The following is a 17,391-nucleotide window of genomic DNA, read 5'->3' as shown; positions in this document are numbered from 1 at the left end:
TACGATACTTTTGATGTGGCATCCAGAATCTCTTCTCAGGGTATAGCAATATGCTGACTCTCATGGCTGCATGTCTCTGACCTGGATCATTCGGTCCAGCAGAGGATGACGGATGTACCTTTGCAGGGGGGGGGGGGGGTAATAATCTTTTTGGAGAGAAGGTAGACGATCTGGTTGACCACATCAAAAAGCACAATGATGCTATGGCTTCTCTCTCCCGCCGGGTGCCTTCTGCTACAGCCTCCTTAACCAGGAGGTTTTTTTTTTTGGGGGGGGGGGGTGCGCGGAGTTCTCCCTATTTCTATGCTAGGCATAGGTACACTCTGGTGTCCCGACAGCCTATTCAGGCTCAGCCCCAACGCACTCGTTCTCGTCAACAGTGTGCGCCTAAGGCCCCTGCTGCTTCCCAGCAAAAGCAAGAGACGGGCTTTTGACTGGCTCCAGTGAAGCATAGCCACAGTAAAAGTGTCCGTACCGGACGACTTGCCGGTTGGAGGGAGGTTTAATGTTGTTTTTTCAACAAAGGTGGCCTCTCGTAACCTCCGACCAGTGGGTTCTTCATATAGTCTGGTTAGGATATATCCTCAATCTGGAATCCAAACCTCAAAATTGCCCACCGGAAGCTCGCTCATACAGCTCCCAGCACAGGCAGGTACTTGCAGTGGAACTCTCCACCCTTCTAAAGGTCCATTCGGTCGAACCCATTCCACCAGGGGAAGAAGGGCTGGGATTCTATTCCAGGTACTTCCTTGTTCAAAAGAAAACAGGGGGGGATGCGTCCCATCCTAGACCTAAGGGCCCTGAGCAAATTCCTAGTCCAAGAAAAGTTCAGGATGGTTTTCCTGGGCACCCTTCTTCCTCGTGATTCAGGAAAACGATTGGCTATGATCTCTGGGCTTAAAGGATGCTTACACACACATCTCGATACTTCCAGCTCACAAGAAGTATCTTCGATTTTGGCTGGGAACACAGCACTTTCAGTACTGTGTACTGCTCTTTGGCCTGACATCTGCGCCCAGAGTGTTTACAGAGTGCCTAGCAGTAGTCGCAGCATTGCTACGCAGGCTGAGAGTGCATGTGTTCCCTTATCTCGACAATTGGCTGGTGAAGAGCACCTCGAAGGAGGGTGCTCTGGAGTCCATGCAGATGTCTATTTAGGTGCTAGAGCTTCTAGGGTTTGTAATAAATTACACCAAGTTCCATCTTACTCCTCTTCAAAAATTGGAGTTCATTGGAGCACTACTGGACACGAGGACAGCTAGGGCTTATCTCCCCAAGACACAGTTAGACAACCCCTGTCCCTGGTGTTCGCAGTTCGAGCGTCTCTGCAGGTCACAGCTCAGCAGATGTTGAGACTCTTGAGGCACATGGTCTCCACAATTCATGTAACACCCATGGCATGTCTACATACGAGATCAACTCAATAGACCCTTTCTTTCCAGTGGTATCAAGCTGCTGGGAATCTGGAGGATGCTATCCGACTGTCCACAGACTTTCGCAGCTCTCTTCAGTGGTGGACAGTCCGGCCCAATTTGACCATGGGGCGAGCATTCCAAATTCCTCAGCCACAAAAAGTCATGACAACGGATGCATCCCTCCTGGGATGGGGAGCTCATGTAGATGGGCTTCACACTCAGGGAGCCTGGTCCTTCCAGGAAACAGATCTTCAGATCAACCTCCTGGAGCTACGAGCGATCTGGAACGCTGTGAAGGCTTTCAGAGATCAGCTTTCCAATCAAATCATCTTGATTCAAGCAGACAATCAGGTTGCAATCTATTACACCAAAAAGCAGGGAGGCACCGGATCTCGCCTTCTGTGTCAGGAAGCCATCCAGATGTGTCTTTGAGCACGCCATCAAGGCATGTTTCTCCAAGCCACTTATCTGGCAGGTGTAAACATCAGTCTGGCCGACAGGCTGAGCAGGGAAATGCAACTCCACGAGTGGTCTCTGAATATGAGCATTGCCTGCAAGATCTTTCGAGCGTGGGGAACCCCCTTGGAGGATCTTTTTGCCACTCAAATCAATCACAAGGTCCCTCAGTTCTGTTTCAGGCTTTAGGCCCATGACAGACTAGCGTCAGACGCCTTTCTCCTTCATTTGGCAACAGTCCTTCTGTATGCATATCCTCCCATACCTCTAGTAGGGAAGACTTTACTGAAACTCAAGCAAGACCGCAGAACCATGATCCTGATTGCACCCTTCTGGCCGTGTCCTCCGAGGAACCGTGGAGATTGGAGTGTTTTCCAACCCTCAGAACGAGGGGATCGCTTCTAAACCCCAACCTCCAGTCTGGCTCTCACTGCCTGGATGTTGAGACCTTAGAATTCGCCTCCTTGGTTCTTTCAGAGGGTGTCTCCCGAGTCTTGCTTGCTTCTAGGAAAGATTCCACGAAGAGGTGTTACTCTTACAAATGGAGGAGGTTTGCTGTCTGGTGTGACAGCAAAGCCCTAGATTCTCTCTCTTGCTCTACACAGACCCTGCTTGAATACCTTCTACACGTGTCAGAGTCTGATCTCAAGACCATCTCCGTAAGGGTTCACCTTAGTGCAATTAGTGCTTATCATCGGCGTGTAGAGGGTAAGCCTGTCTCTGGACAGCCTTTAGTTGTTCGCTTCATGAGAGGTTTGCTTTTGCTAAAGCTCCCTGTCAAACCTCCACCAGTGTCATGGGATCTCAACATCGTTCTCACCCAGCTGATGAAAGCTCCTTTTGAGCCCCTGAATTCCTGCCATCTGAAGTACTTGACCTGGAAGGTCATTTTCTTGGTGGCTGTTACTTCAGCTCGTAAGGTCTGTGAGCTTCAGGCCTTATTAGTGGATGCACCTTATACTAAGTTTCCTCACAACAGAGTAGTCCTTCGCATGCATCCTAAGTTCCTGCCGAAGATGGTGTCTGAGTTCCATCTGAACCAGTTGATTGTCTTGCCAACATTTTTTCCCCGTCCTCATGCCCACCCTGGCGAAAACAGCCTGCACACCTTGGACTGCAAGAGAGCATTGGCCTTTTATGTGGAGCAGACAAAGTTCTTCAGACAGTCCGCCCTGATGTTTGTTTCTGTCAATCACAACAGGAGGGGAGTCTCCATCAGAAAATGCACAATCTCCAATTGGCTAGCAGATTGCATATCCTTTACTTACGCCCATGCTGGCTGACTCTGGAGGGCCATGTCACGGCTCATAATGTTAGAGCCATGGCTGCGTCGGTTGCTCACTTAGTCAGTCTCCATAAAAGAGATATGCAAGGCTGCAACTTGGACTGATGACCAACGTGTGCCCAACGTGACAGTCTGTTTGGCCAGTCAGTGCTGCAGAATCTGTTTGGGGTTTAGAATCCAACTCCACCCCCCAGGCCTATTTTTATTCTGTTCCAGGCTGCACTCTCAGCTAGCTATATATACAGTGGGGGAAATAAGTATTTGATCCCTTGCTGATTTTGTAAGTTTGCCCACTGACAAAGACATGAGCAGCCCATAATTGAAGGGTAGGTTATTGGTAACAGTGAGAGATAGCACATCACAAATTAAATCCGGAAAATCACATTGTGGAAAGTATATGAATTTATTTGCATTCTGCAGAGGGAAATAAGTATTTAATCCCTCTGGCAAACAAGACCTAATACTTGGTGGCAAAACCCTTGTTGGCAAGCACAGCGGTCAGACGTCTTCTGTAGTTGATGATGAGGTTTGCACACATGTCAGGAGGAATTTTGGTCCACTCCTCTTTGCAGATCATCTCTAAATCATTAAGAGTTCTGGGCTGTCGCTTGGCAACTCGCATCTTCAGCTCCCTCCATAAGTTTTCAATGGGATTAAGGTCTGGTGACTGGCTAGGCCACTCCATGACCCTAATGTGCTTCTTCCTGAGCCACTCCTTTGTTGCCTTGGCTGTATGTTTTGGGTCATTGTCGTGCTGGAAGACCCAGCCACGACCCATTTTTAAGGCCCTGGCGGAGGGAAGGAGGTTGTCACTCAGAATTGTACGGTACATGGCCCCATCCATTCTCCCATTGATGCGGTGAAGTAGTCCTGTGCCCTTAGCAGAGAAACACCCCCAAAACATAACATTTCCACCTCCATGCTTGACAGTGGGGACGGTGTTCTTTGGGTCATAGGCAGCATTTCTCTTCCTCCAAACACGGCGAGTTGAGTTCATGCCAAAGAGCTCAATTTTTGTCTCATCTGACCACAGCACCTTCTCCCAATCACTCTCGGCATCATCCAGGTGTTCACTGGCAAACTTCAGACGGGCCGTCACATGTGCCTTCCAGAGCAGGGGGACCTTGCGGGCACTGCAGGATTGCAATCCGTTATGTCATAATGTGTTACCAATGGTTTTCGTGGTGACAGTGGTCCCAGCTGCCTTGAGATCATTGACAAGTTCCCCCCTTGTAGTTGTAGGCTGATTTCTAACCTTCCTCATGATCAAGGATACCCCACGAGGTGAGATTTTGCGTGGAGCCCCAGATCTTTGTCGATTGACAGTCATTTTGTACTTCTTCCATTTTCTTACTATGGCACCAACAGTTGTCTCCTTCTCGCCCAGCGTCTTACTGATGGTTTTGTAGCCCATTCCAGCCTTGTGCAGGTGTATGATCTTGTCCCTGACATCCTTAGACAGCTCCTTGCTCTTGGCCATTTTGTAGAGGTTAGAGTCTGACTGATTCACTGAGTCTGTGGACAGGTGTCTTTCATACAGGTGACCATTGCCGACAGCTGTCTGTCATGCAGGTAACGAGTTGATTTGGAGCATCTACCTGGTCTGTAGGGGCCAGATCTCTTACTGGTTGGTGGGGGATCAAATACTTATTTCCCTCTGCAGAATGCAAATAAATTCATATACTTTCCACAATGTGATTTTCCGGATTTAATTTGTGATGTGCTATCTCTCACTGTTACCAATAACCTACCCTTCAATTATGGGCTGCTCATGTCTTTGTCAGTGGGCAAACTTACAAAATCAGCAAGGGATCAAATACTTATTTCCCCCACTGTAGTTTCAGGTTAACCTATGTTATGTCCTTGCCGTTGCAAGGTCCAATTGACCAATGTTCATTGTTTTGAGTGAGCCTGGATGCTAGGGATACCTCACGTGTGAGAATAAGCAGCCTGCTTGTCCTCGGAGAAAGCGAAGCTGTAACAGGTATTCTCCAAGGACAGCAGGCTGATTATTTTCACAATCCCTCCCATCTCCCCTTTGGAGTTATTTATTATGCTTTTTCTTTTAACTGAGGTACGTGCTCGCTTGGCGGGAAGTCAGTCCACGCATGCGCGGACTCTAGCAAAACTTTTTTTGGTTTTGCTATGGCAAAATGCCGGTTCCTGGGCCAATGTGGACGTCGACCCCACACGTGAGAATAATCAGCCTGCTGTCCTCGGAGAATACCTGCTACAGGTAAGTATCTTCGCTTTTATCTGCTGACGTTTACTAAGTTACATTCCATTCTTCATAATCTTTTACATAGTTTGGAACATAGTAGATATAAGAATTGTTTTGAGGGCTAATACTGCTTCAGATCACATTATTATTGAATAATTGCTTAAGTTCTGATATGAGTTTCAATTTTTACTTTCAAAGTTCATATAGGATGAATGTCAATGACTTTTACAATTTTTTATATTTAATGTTTTGTTTTGTTTTCCAGATAACATAGGAATTAATCCATTTTTGCATAATCAACTTTTGTTTTCCTCAAGATTTAAATTTATCTGACACTCCCCTGCACTTGAGAGGTGGCACCTTACAGAAGAAGCTGAGTTCGGTTAATTACATATGCATATATTTACCAGTAATTGTGTAGATCACAAATTTAATCAGATCATAAACATTTTACACTACAGATTTTTTTGTTTTTATTTGTTTGTAAAGAAATGTGCAGTAATTCTAATGTGATTGGATCAGCTGGAATTGTTTTAACAGTTTAGGACACTGATTCAATAGTGGTTTTCTTTGCCTTCAGGAAGAGTCTTTAGAATCCAATTCATACCTCAGAAATAGATGCCAGTATGGGCTGGAGGGGCTGAAGTGCCGCCTCTGACAATTGAATGCCATTCAAACCTGCTGCAAAGAAGAATGTTGGAATTTATCTCCATGGCAATTAACCTGGTAAGACTGATGTACACAATTTTCGGGTTAGTAATTTGTCTAAGTTGTGACCTCATAATGTACTGGCTTCCTATTCTCCAGTCTGTGCTGTCTTTTCACTATGATGTGACTTCTTATTGATCACTAGTAAAAAAAGGCCCGTTTCTGACAGAAGTGAAATGGGCGCTAGCAAGGTTTTCCTCGGAGTGTGTATGTTTGAGAGAGTGTGTGTGTGAGAGATGAAGTGTGTGTGTCAGAGAGAGAATGAGAGAGAAACAAGAGTTTCTATATCATCATGCTGATCAATCCATAGACTGGTGGGTTGTGTCAATCTACCAGCAGGTGGAGATAGAGAGCAATCCTTTTGCCTCCCTATATGTGGTCATGTGCTGCCGGAAACTCCTCAGTATGTTCTCTATCTCAGCAGGTGGTGGTCACACACAGCAGCAGCTCTGGCTAGGCCTCCAAGCCTAATTTTTAGGTTTTGTTGAGTGCCTGGGGTTGAGGGCTCTTCTTGAGCAAGTGCAAACCTGGTGGTGCCAGGTCCCTCCTTTTCTCCCCCCTCCCGCTGGCTCCGTTTAAAAAAAAAAAAAATTTTGGACGTCCTTAAGGGCGTTTATTTCGACGTTTATTTAAACGTTTATTGCAGCTACTCACTGGGACACCAGGTCGTTACAGCTCGGAGCAGAAAGCAGGTAATTTTACCTTTTTGTAGCGGGCAGGGGGTTCCCCGATTGATCTCCACATGGCTGATGGCGTCGGAGGGCGAGGGCGCAAAGAATCGCTCCCCGGACCGGGTGTGCGCGTCTAGCGGGGATGCGGGGGTTTTAAAGTCTGATTCGCCCTTGTTGGGTGTCAGTTTGTAGGCCGGTCAGTGTCCCGTTCTTCCTCCGGTGCGGCGGTTTTTCCCGCCATAAACGCCCATCCCCCGCTGCTCGCCTCCGCCATCTTGGCCGGCCACGCTGCTCGGACGGCTTCTTCTTGGGCCGCCCTTGAGGTGGGAGACGTTAATGCCATGGCCGCCCTTCATTTGGGCGACGGCAGAAAAGCGGCTAAAGTTAAGCGCCGTTCTTCCCGCGCGGCTCCTTCGCGGAGTGTTGCGCCGGACGCCATCTTGGATGCGCAGCATGTTTCTCCCCCGCTCTTGCGAGCGCCGGTTGAGGGTGCGGCTAGGGCTGTGGCCCAGGCTGCTGAAGTGCACAGTCTGGGGGGTTTCTCCCCCGAGTTTATTTTGCTGCTGCATCAGGCCTTCCTTATGCAAAACGCTGCTTCTGCTCCCTTTTCCGATAAAGGGATTGAGGCCCCCGGAAGTAAACGCCCTCGGGTGGATTTCCAGGCCTTAGAGGACTCTGTCTCCACTGATGTAGATGAGGGCAGCGTATCTGAGTTCTCCCAACGGTCCTTTGGGGATTCCTTGGAGGAGACGGATTCCCGCTCGGATGGAGCGGATGACCCCTCTGCAGCGCGGATCTTTCGCTCAGAGGACTTGCCCAACCTGTTAATGCAGGCCATGAGCATTTTGAAGATTTCCTCTCCAGAGGACGTCTCTCCCTCAGCCCCTGTTGGCTCCGCCATTATACTGGGGACGAAGCGCCCGCCTAGAACCTTCCACGTGCATGATGCCATGCGCACCTTGATTTCGGCTCAATGGGATGTCCCGGAAGCGAGCCTCAAAGTGGCTAGGGCTATGTCCCGCCTCTATCCTTTGCCTGAAAGTGAACGGGAGACCTTTCTTTGGCCTACCGTGGATTCTTTAATCACTGCGGTGACTAAGAAAACGGCGTTGCCGGTGGAAGGTGGCACGGCCCTAAAGGACGCCCAAGACAGAAGATTGGAGGCGGCCTTAAGGTCGTCCTTCGAGGCGGCTGCTTTAAGTTTGCAGGCCTCAGTTTGTGGCTCCTATGTGGCCAGGGCGTGCCTGACGATTGTGCAGCGGGCTTCCCCCTCGGATCCTTCCTTGAGGGCTGACTGGCCGGCCCTGGAATCGGGCCTGCCTTATTTGGCAGACTTACTGTATGATGTCTTGAGAGCCTCGGCTAAAGGTATGGCTCAGACAGTCTCTGCGCGGCGGTGGCTTTGGCTGAAGCATTGGTCTGCTGACCACGCATCTAAGTCCCGCCTGGCTAAGTTGCCTTTTAAAGGCAAGCTGCTCTTTGGGGTCGAGCTGGACAAAATTGTGACCGATCTCGGCACGTCTAAGGGCAAGAGGTTACCAGAGGTCAGGGCTCGGGCCAGTGGTGCTCGCCCTGGTAACTCCAGAGGACGGTTTCAGGAAGCCTGTCGGTACCGCCCGGGCAAGTCGGGCTCCTCTGCCCCCTCTTCCTTCAAAAGGAACTTCTCCCCCAAGCAGCATTCCTTTCGCAGAGACCGCCGTCCCGGAGGTGCGCCCTCCGGTCCTCCCCCAGGGTCTCGTACCCAATGACGGGGCCCTGGTCCATGGCCCAGTGCAGATTGGAGGACGCCTGTCCTCGTTTCTTGGCGAGTGGACCAGGGTAACTTCAGACACTTGGGTTCTGGAAGTCATCAGAGACGGCTACAAGCTAGAGTTCTGCCGACCCTTAAGAGACGGGTTTGTACTCTCTCCCTGCAAGTCTCCGGTCAAAGCTGTGGCAGTGCAGCAGACCTTGGACAACCTGATACGCCTGGGTGCGGTCGTTCCGGTGCCAGAAAATCAGATTGGCAAGGGACGTTACTCCATTTACTTTGTGGTACCAAAGAAAGGAGGTTCTGTCCGGCCTATCCTCGACCTCAAAGGGGTCAATCGGGCCTTGAAAGTTCGGCACTTTCGCATGGAGACTCTCCGCTCTGTTATAGCGGCAGTGAAGGCAGGGGAGTTCTTGGCTTCCTTGGACATCAAGGAAGCGTACCTGCATATTCCCATCTGGCCTTCTCATCAACGCTTTCTGCGTTTTGCAGTCCTGGGCCGACACTTCCAGTTCAGAGCCCTCCCGTTCGGGTTGGCTACTGCTCCGCGGACCTTCTCCAAAGTAATGGTGGTCATCGCGGCCTTCCTGCGAAAGGAAGGAGTACAAGTCCATCCTTATCTGGACGACTGGTTGATCCGAGCCCCCTCTTATGCAGAGTGCGGCAAAGCTGTGGACCAGGTGATTGCTCTTTTGAGCTCCCTGGGGTGGATCATCAACTGGGAGAAGAGCCAGCTGCGCCCGACTCAGTCCCTGGAGTATCTGGGAGTTCGATTCGACACCCAAGTGGGCAGAGTGTTCCTGCCAGACAATCGGATTGTCAAACTTCAGGCTCAGGTGGACCAGTTCCTAGTAGCCTCTCCTCTTCGGGCTTGGGACTATGTGCAGCTGTTGGGCTCTATGACGGCCACGATGGAAGTAGTGCCCTGGGCCAGGGCTCATATGAGACCACTCCAACACTCTCTGCTGCAGCGCTGGACTCCGGTGTCGGAGGATTATGCTGTGCGCCTTCCCTTGGACCCAGCAGTGCGCAAGGCGCTGAGCTGGTGGCTGCAGACAGACAAGTTGTCTGCAGGAATGCCTCTGGTGACCCCGGAGTGGATTGTCGTCACGACGGACGCCTCTTTGTCGGGCTGGGGAGCCCACTGCTTGGGAAGGACAGCGCAGGGGCTCTGGTCTCCTGCACAGGCAAAGTGGTCTATCAACCTCCTGGAACTCAGAGCCATTCGGTTGGCGCTTTTGGAGTTCATCCCGGTACTGGCGTTGAAGCCAGTACGGGTCCTGTCGGACAGTGCCACGGCTGTGGCCTATGTCAACCGCCATGGAGGTATCAAGAGCGCCCCTCTAGCCACGGAGGCCATGAATCTATGCCAGTGGGCGGAAGCGAACCTGGAACAGCTGTCAGCGGCCCACATTGCCGGAGTCATGAATGTCAAGGCGGACTTTCTCAGTCGCCATACCTTGGATTCCGGAGAGTGGCAGCTATCTGCTCAGGCGTTCTTGGATATCACGAAGCGCTGGGGCCAGCCGAGCCTTGATCTGATGGCGTCATCGGCCAATTGCCAAGTGCCGCGCTTTTTCAGCAGAGGACGGGACCCTCGATCCCTGGGAGTAGATGCTCTTCTCCAACAGTGGCCGACACAGGAGCTTCTCTATGTGTTCCCGCCCTGGCCCATGTTGGGCAGGGTGCTAGACCGGGTGGCAAAGCATCTGGGCCGGATAATCCTGGTGGGTCCGGACTGGCCCAGACGCCCCTGGTATGTGGACTTGATCAGGCTCTCAGTGGACGATCCTCTGCGGCTGCCAGTGGAGCAGGGCCTGTTGCATCAGGGTCCCGTGGTGATGGAGGATCCCTCCCCCTTTGGTCTTACGGCCTGGCTATTGAGCGGCAGCGTCTGAGAAAGAAGGGCTTCTCAGACAAGGTCATCGCCACTATGCTGAGAGCGAGGAAGCGCTCTACTTCTACTGCTTACGCCAGGGTTTGGCATACCTTTGCAGCGTGGTGTGAAGCAGGCTCACTTTCTCCCTTCACTGCTCCAATTTCTTCAGTGTTGGCATTCCTGCAAGAAGGTCTGGAGAAAGGCCTGTCGCTCAGTTCCCTTAAAGTCCAGGTAGCGGCTCTGGCTTGCTTCAGGGGCCGCCTGAAGGGTGCTTCCCTGGCTTCGCAGCCAGATGTGGTGCGCTTTCTCAAGGGAGTTAATCACCTGCGCCCTCCTCTGCACTCAGTGGTGCCTGCGTGGAATCTCAACCTGGTGCTAAGAGCCTTGCAGAAGCCGCCTTTTGAACCCTTGTCGAGGGCATCTCTGAAAGACCTGACGTTGAAAGCAGTCTTTTTGGTGGCTATCACTTCAGCCAGAAGAGTTTCCGAGCTCCAGGCACTCTCATGTCGAGAGCCCTTTCTGCAGTTCACTGAGGCAGGAGTGTCTATTCGCACAGTGCCTTCCTTCCTGCCCAAGATTGTTTCTCGCTTCCATGTGAATCAGCAGCTCTGTCTCCCTTCCTTTCGTAGGGAGGACTACCCAGAGGAATACTCTGCTCTCAAATATCTGGATGTGAGACGAGTCATCATCAGATACTTGGAAGTGACCAATGATTTCCGGAAGTCGGATCATCTGTTTGTCCTGTTTGCAGGTCCTCGTAAGGGTCTGCAGGCTGCTAAGCCTACAGTGGCAAGATGGGTCAAGGAAGCCATTGCAGCGGCTTATGTGGCCGCGGGGAAGGTGCCGCCTATCCAGCTGAAGGCTCACTCCACTAGAGCTCAGGCGGCCTCGATGGCAGAGGCCGGGTCCGTCTCCTTGGAAGAGATTTGCAAGGCGGCAACTTGGGCATCGGCCCATACCTTCTCCAGGCATTACCGCTTGACTGTGGCTGCTCGGGCGGAGGCCCGGTTTGGAGCTTCAGTGTTGCGGTCAGGGATTTCTATGTCCCGCCCTGGGTGAGTACTGCTTCGGTACATCCCACCAGTCTATGGATTGATCAGCATGATGATATGGAAGGTAAAATTATGTATCATACCTGATAATTTTCTTTCCATTAATCATAGCTGATCAATCCATAGCCCCTCCCAGATATCTGTATTGTTTATATTCTGGTTGCATTTCAGGTTCAAGTTTAGTCTTCAGTTCCTGTTCAGGAGAACTTCGTGTTCAAGTGTTTCAATGGATTCTTCAAGAGTTGAGACGAATTTGTGTTACAGTGAGCTGCTGCATTCCTCTCCCCTCCGTTTTACGGGGCTGGATTGAGACTTAAATTCTGCCGGCGCTCCCTCCCGCTTCGTGCAGCAGTAGGGCAGCTTTGTACCCCTCCCGCTTCGGCGGTGTTAGGGTCAGTCAGCTCCTCCCGCGGTTGTGGTTGCAGGATAAGCCAGATCCCCCCGCATCGGCGGGTGTGGTGTCCCTCCCCCGCTCCGCGGGGATGAGCTGGACGGATTCCCCTCCCCCACTTGTGTGGGGATGAGCTGGGTTAATTCCCCTCCCCCGTTTCGGCGGTGGTGAGCTGGGCAGAGTGTCCCTTTGTGGGTGTAATTCTCTAAGTGCTGAGTCCTGCGGATGGAGCTTGGATATCGACATACTGAGGAGTTTCCGGCAGCACATGACCACATATAGGGAGGCAAAAGGATTGCTCTCTATCTCCACCTGCTGGTAGATGGACACAACCCACCAGTCTATGGATTGATCAGCTATGATTAATGGAAAGAAAATTATCAGGTATGATACATAATTTTACCGTATGTGAGAGACTGAGTGAGTGTGTGCCCCCCCCCTCGCAGGTCCCCCACCCCCACCTCTCTGGTCTCAGGACCCCCTCCCCACCTCCCTCTCCCCTAACGCCCCCTCCAGCCATCCATGTCCAGAGACCCTCCTCTCCCCCTGCCCCCCCTTCAGCCACCCATGTCCAGCGACCCTCCCTTCCCCCCTCCCCCAACCCCCTCGCCACCCGCAGCTGCCACTGGTAACGATGTCCGGCAGCTGCTGCTTCTCCTGTTGAGCAGCAGCGGCCGCTACAAAAAGAAAAAAAGTCATAAATGTTTTTAAACCTGAAACGTGGCACCGCAGACAGCCATCAGGCATTGGCTGTCGGCTCTGCAGCCGCTCCTCCTCTCGCCTCTCACGTTGCTGCGCTCCTCCGGGGTCTTACTCTAGGGGCAGTGACGTGGAGGCGAGAGGAGGAGCGGCTGCAGAGCCGACAGCCAATGCCTGATGGCTGGCTGCGGTGCCGCGCTTGATGTTTTAAAACATTTATGGCTTTTTTTTTCTTTTTGTAGCGGCCGCTGCTGCTCAACAGGAGAAGCAGCAGCGGCCGGACAGCGTTACCAGTGGCAGCTACGGGTGGCGAGGGGGTTGATGTGCTTCGGGGGGGGGGGGGGGGAGGTGCTGGGGGGGGCCTTGGGTGATGTGCTGAGGGGGTGTTTGAGCAGCGCACTCACAGCTGATTCCCAGGCAGGGGTAGGAGTAGGGAAACACGTTTCCCTACTCCTCCCCCTGCCTGGGAATCAACTGTGAATGACGTCAGCCTGGTTATGGAGCCTAGCTCAGCAACTCCAGGAGCCACGGACACAGGCAGCTACTTTAGAACGTTGGTGGTGAGAATTATTATATAGGATAATTGGATAATGGATTTCTAACCATCTGGTTAGCTCATTAGTCTGTACCCTTAAGAAGATTGTAATGGTAACAGTGCTTGTAGTTCGCCAACTTCCAGTCAGAGGTTCAAGATAACACGAGAATTAACTATTACACAATAATGAAAAGGAACAGATACCAAAAAAGATTATCACTGAAGCAGAAATTTTAAAACAGATAAGCTTTGTTTTCGAAACAGTAGGAAAGAATTCATATTTCTAATATCAGCTAGGAGTGAGCACCATGTTGAAACTGCCTGATACAGAAATAATGTCAATAGAGATTTATTAAATCTTACTTTTATAAATGATGGAAAATTAAAGAAGGCATGAATCTATAGCACATCTCTATTATAATAAAAGGCACCTTCAACGTTCTGAAGCTGACTCCTTGGCTTCACTGAAGTGAAGGGTTCGTAAGGATCGTTAGGTTCATTGCTCTGTAACCATCTCTCTCTGCCCCGCCCTCGCACCTCTGATATGTCCGCCGCCCTCGACGTCATCATGTTTTGATGTCGAGTGTGGCGGACCTATCAGAGGCGTGAGAGCGGGGCCGACAGATGGTGACAGACTGACGAACCTTATGGACCCTTCACTTCAATGAAGCCACGGAGTCAGCTTCACAACGTTGCAGGTGGGTGGCTGGGGGGAAAGAGGGGGCAACGACCCTGGAACTGGGTGGGTGGGAGGGAGGGCGGACCCTGAAACAGGGAGGGAGAAGGCCCCTGGCACACACTCTCATTCTCACACACACACACACTCTCGCACACAGTCTCACTCTCTCTGTCACACACACACACATTCTCTCTTTCTCTGTCACACACTCACACATTCACTCTCTCTATCACACACTCACTCTCACACACACTCTGTAGAACACACGCACTCTGAGAAAAACCTTTATTTGTGTCAGAAACGGGCCTTTTTTCCTAGTGATGAAATAAGAGATAACAGAAATGAAAAGAAAATAAGTATTCTGGACATATACCATAGAACATCTTGTGTACCCAACATGTAAACTTAAAAATAATTCAGGCTTTAATGAGTAACCAGTCTTTTTTGCCCCATGATCATTTTATCTGCAGTGTTTTGCAGTATTTACAGTCTAGCAGTTAAATTGGCAGAAAGATGACAATATATGCCATTATAATTAATTTAGAGAGGATCACTGCTTGAACCAAAATCAAAAAATGTTTCATCTCAGAACAAGAATGGATTTTTCTTAAACAATATAACTTATAAAAAGTAGATTTTACAACTGCATCAACATGGGGCTTGATGAAGTATCTAAATATACACCTAATATCTTTGACACTCTGCCACCTTTAATATGGAGCTATCAAGGAATGTTAAATCTTAAGGTATATTCTTGCCCACTCAATCTAACCAGTGCAACTTGATTTTATCCTTATTGAGTTTAAAACCATGTGAAGAGCATAACATTTCTAGCTTCCTAATGCAAGACAAAATTTGCAATGAGGGCAACTGTGCTAAGTCATGAGAACAGGTATCAATAGGAACATATTGTCAGCATATGAATAGAATTTAGCCCCAAAAGCAGAAAGATGTCGCATATATATTAAATAATATGGGAGACATTAGCGATCCCTGTTGTACTCCATAAGATGGAGTACAGCTGGTGGATATTTGATCAGCCATTTTAACTCTATAATATCGACATGAAAGACATTTTCCTATCTAAGACAAAACTTTACCAGAGATTCCCAATAAACTCAATTTATGCAATAATATATCATAATCAACTGTATCAAATGCAGCAGTCAAGTTGTAGTAAAATTTTACCATAAGCAAATAAAGATTTTTATCTCAGAAACAATAGCCAATAGGATGGATTCTGTTGAATGGTATGGAGTAAAACCGAATTGTAACGGATGTAGACAATCGTATCTCATTAAATAATCTGACAATAATTCAGATACATATGCTTCGGCCAGTTTAACAATCAACGGAATACTTGCCACAGGTCTGTAGTTTGCTGGTAGACTTGCCTCCAGTTTGACATTCTTTGTAAGAGGAGTTGAAATAATACCACCCATAGTAGATGGAAAGTCCTTCATTGAAAAATAATTCTACATTTGTGCAAGCCGTTCAACTATTGGAGAAGGTGGATCTGTCATTAAGTATGTAGGATAACTGTCCAATCAATGTACAAGACGATTTAGATAGTCTTTTCTGTAAGATTTTAATCTTACCAACATTACCAACAGTGATAAGTGGGAATGAGACCCAATGTCTGTCTGCTGGACAAGTCTCAGCAATACAACCTACAGAAGAGCATATTACCTCTTCTAATTTGGGAGGAATAGCTGATCTAATTTTCAAGATCTCTGAAAAATACTGAGCTAATTCTTCAGCAGAAAGAATGAATTTCCATTACCACATTTCTTTAAAGGTTCAATTGTCAATGAAGAAAAAAAGCCTGAACAATTTCTTTTGATCAAGACAGTTATCCTCAATTTGTAAAGAATAAAACTTCCATTTAGCCACTTGAATGGCAGTATTATTCTGTTTAAAAGCCTCTCTCCATTCTATCAGTCTTATCCTGCAATCTTCGCTAAATATGTTCCAACTTACACCAAGATTTTTTTTTTTTTAGTTTTGCTAGCTCACTACTGTACCATCATGGTACTTGATGTGTATTTGGTCTAATCTCAGAGATCAAAGGCGCTAGCTTATCAATTGTCATTTGCTACATTTATGTCGGCAGTGTGAAAGGGAAGCCTTTGTACTATTCAGTTACAAGCTCTTGTGTCCATTTATGTTAAAGTAAACAAAAGGCTGATGTTTTGAATTTGGTTTGCATGTTATTTGAAAAAAACAGGATCCTTTTTTTCACATATCAACTTCAAAAACAAGTAGATCTTCACGTATGTGATTTTAATAAGCTTCATATACTTTTTTGATGTTATGTGATATTTTGGGCTTCAAGACTAGTATATGGACATTTGTTTAGTATATATTGATGTTTGGGGGTTCATTTTGTGTATGGGTATTTTCTCAATTTATAGAAATTGAATTTAGTGTGGGGGACCTTTTTAATAAGTTAAACTTCTTGTTGACCTAGGGTTAAAATAAGCACTATGAGAATTCCAAAATAGATTCCAAAAATAGAAACATAAAGTTGAACCCCAAAATATCACCAGATAACAAATAAAGATGTATCCCAAAATACAAACAAGCCCCCAAATTAAAAAAAAAAATGAATTCGTAAACATGTTCTGAAGCACCCCAAATTAGTTTGGTTTTCAGGAGCCTAGTGATTAGTAGAGCAAGTTGAAAAGCCTTGGAAGTTTGCTTCTCCACTGATGCTGTTTGTGACCTTGGGCAGGACCTCTCACCCTCCATTGCTTCAGATGATAACAGATTGTAAGTCCTCTGGAGCAAGGTTGTACCAGCTGTACCTAAAATGTACCGTTGCCTGAGCTTGGAAAGGTGAGTAATTAGATTCAAATGTGCATGATGGATTTGCATGCATTCTCTTCATTGTATGCAAATATTTCTCATGCTTATTAATTAGGTATATCCTGAAAACCAGATTGGCTTGCGAGGGCGCAAGGAGAGAAACCACTACTTATACAGTAGCTGTATATCACCTTCAAGCTTAAAAATAACAGATAATAGATTAATTACTTTTATGAAAAGGCAAGCAGTATTTATTGATGTTTATATAGAAAAGGATCCATTTTTTTCAAATATTGAACAGGAAACCAGCTTTTAAACCCAAATATTGTATTTTGATTTCAGGAAATATAGGTCCTACAATCAACATTCAGTTGCAAAACAGAAAAGCAGTAGACCCTTAAAGGCTAATTTTATAACAGGGCACCTAGGTTAATAGGACAGGAAGTCACTATTTTATAAAAGCACATAGGTGCTCATTTTCAAAGCACATGGACTTACAAAGTCACATAGTAACAGATGTAACTTTGTAAGTCTATGGGTTTTAAAAATGAACCTCTACATCATCTGTGTGTCTTTATAAATAAAAGCACATATCCTGCAGAAATTGTGTCTAGATTGAAGGCATGGACTTTACGCTTGCCCGCGAGCATGTGTAAATTGTACACATATACAATATGAGATCATGCATATTTATAATATACATGAGTAAATCGTGACTGCTGGAACTGTGCCCCTGAACACAGCTATAGGCTAATTCTGTAACAACTTGCTTACATTAAGTATGCACTTATTGTGAAAATGTCATTTGGGTGCCTAAGTGGTATTCTACAAATAGGCACTCA

The 17,391-nt window shown here is 48.0% G+C and overlaps 1 protein-coding gene across 3 annotated transcripts in view; it reads left to right on the top strand.

The window, feature by feature from the left end:
• The window catches only part of PLAG1 (PLAG1 zinc finger), a 123,050-nt gene that overhangs the window by 67,879 nt on the left and 37,780 nt on the right, over positions 1–17,391 (top strand). For all 3 annotated transcript variants that reach the window (XM_030214611.1, XM_030214619.1, XM_030214602.1), the window contains exon 3: positions 5,958–6,103. The gene's annotated coding sequence lies outside the window, so the exon portion shown is untranslated. The remainder of the gene's footprint in view (positions 1–5,957; positions 6,104–17,391) is intronic.

Source organism: Microcaecilia unicolor, chromosome 1, assembly GCF_901765095.1.
Source record: "Microcaecilia unicolor chromosome 1, aMicUni1.1, whole genome shotgun sequence".
Taxonomy (NCBI): Eukaryota; Metazoa; Chordata; class Amphibia; order Gymnophiona; family Siphonopidae; genus Microcaecilia; species Microcaecilia unicolor.
The sequence above is the reverse complement of the archived record's forward strand: the minus strand, read 5'-3'. Positions and strand labels throughout refer to the sequence as shown.